Source organism: Gekko japonicus, unplaced genomic scaffold (genome assembly GCF_001447785.1).
Source record: "Gekko japonicus isolate JY-2015 unplaced genomic scaffold, Gekko_japonicus_V1.1 scaffold422, whole genome shotgun sequence".
NCBI lineage: Eukaryota > Metazoa > Chordata > Lepidosauria > Squamata > Gekkonidae > Gekko > Gekko japonicus.
The window spans coordinates 530,113-531,797 of record NW_015174855.1 but is presented as its reverse complement, the minus strand read 5'-3'; the positions used below and the strand labels follow the sequence as shown (position 1 = coordinate 531,797).

Below are 1,685 nucleotides of genomic sequence, written 5' to 3'. Positions count from 1 at the left end.
AATCTTATAGCTATTTCAGCTATTTAATAAGTAAACAATGATTTATAATAACGTTAATTCTTTAATTCCTCAAAATATAAATACCACAAAGAGATTGCTCAGAGTAGCTTGTAGAAAACATAAGGAGAAATTCCCTCTATAGCCATATTGTTCCAAAAAAATATGAACAGGGCTCAACAATCCATAAGCTTATTTTAAATGAATTTCTTTATGTTTTTTCGTGATAATTTAATAAGCCCTACATTTTCCTGGACAGGATTCAACCAATCTTTTGGAGCAGGAGTGTCTCCACCCCCCATCTAGATGCTAGGATTATTTTAGCAACCACAAGAACGGTTAAGACAGATTCTAAATCTGACAGAATGACATAATCTTTAATATATAACCCAATATTATAAACTTCGGATCACGAGGTAAACTAATATTTAACATATAGTTAATGGAATGGATTACAAATTCCCCTAAATCCTGTATTTTTGCTAGGCCCCAGAAGCTATGAATAAAAATCAGTACCAAATTATCATCATATCTAACAACAATCTTTTACATTTCTATACCCTATGTAGAGTAAGGTGCCACTGAAACAAGCTCTGAAAAACATTCTCCCTTACTCTTCTGGACATAACTCTAGGCAAGGCAACATTTAGTAACCATTTCCACTCTGCTGACCTGATATTTCTCTATAGATCTGTATTCCATGTGTCATGATAAAAAGATACCTCTATATTTTCAAGAAAAGGGGCATAGATATTTGCTATAGACTCCCTCATGGATCACTGCCTTGACATGGCGAGGGGGCTGGCGTGGTTTGATGAGGCTGTGGGCTATGCTGTGGAGGGCCTCCCAGGACGGACAGGCCACAGCAGAGAACTCAGACCAAGTGTGATCCACTGGAGAAGGAAATGGCAACCCACTCCAGTATCTTTGCCAAGAAAACCCCATGGACAGTATCAAAAGGGTAAATGATATGACGCCAGAAGATGAGCCCCTCAGGTCTCCACAGCAGAGAACTCAGACCAAGTGTGATCCACTGGAGAAGGAAATGGCAACCCACTCCAGTATCTTTGCCAAGAAAACCCCATGGACAGTATCAAAAGGGTAAATGATATGACGCCAGAAGATGAGCCCCTCAGGTCAGAAGGTGTCCAATATGCTACTGAGGAAGAGCAGAGGGCAAGTACAAGTAACCCCAGAAAGAGTGAAGCGGCTGGGCCAAAGCCGAAAGGATGCTCAGTTGTGGATGTGTCTGATGGTGAAAGGAAAGTCCGATGCTGCAAAGAACAATGCTGCATAGGAACCTGGAATGCAAGATCTACGAATCAAGGTAAGCTTGATGTGGTCAAAAATGAGATGGCAAGACTGAACATCGATATCTTAGGAATCAGTGAACTAAAGTGGATAGGAATGGGTTAATTTAACTCAGAAGACCATTATATCTACTACTGTGGCCAGGAATCTCGTAGAAAAAATGGTGTGGCCTTTATAGTCAACAAGAGAGTGCAAAAGTCCGTACTGGGATACAATCTCAAAAATGACAGAATGATTTCAGTCCAATTCCAAGGCAAACCATTCAACATCACAGTGATCCAAATCTATTCCCCAACCACTGATGCAGAAGAGGCTGAAGTGGACCGGTTCTATGAAGACCTACAGCACCTCCTAGAACTAACACCAAAAATGATGTC

General features: G+C 40.5%; 1 protein-coding gene across 1 annotated transcript in view; it reads right to left on the bottom strand.

The window, feature by feature from the left end:
• LOC107121641 (lipase member M-like) overlaps nucleotides 1–1,685 on the bottom strand; it is a 28,372-nt gene that overhangs the window by 20,358 nt on the left and 6,329 nt on the right. The gene's annotated exons all lie outside the window — the stretch shown is intronic.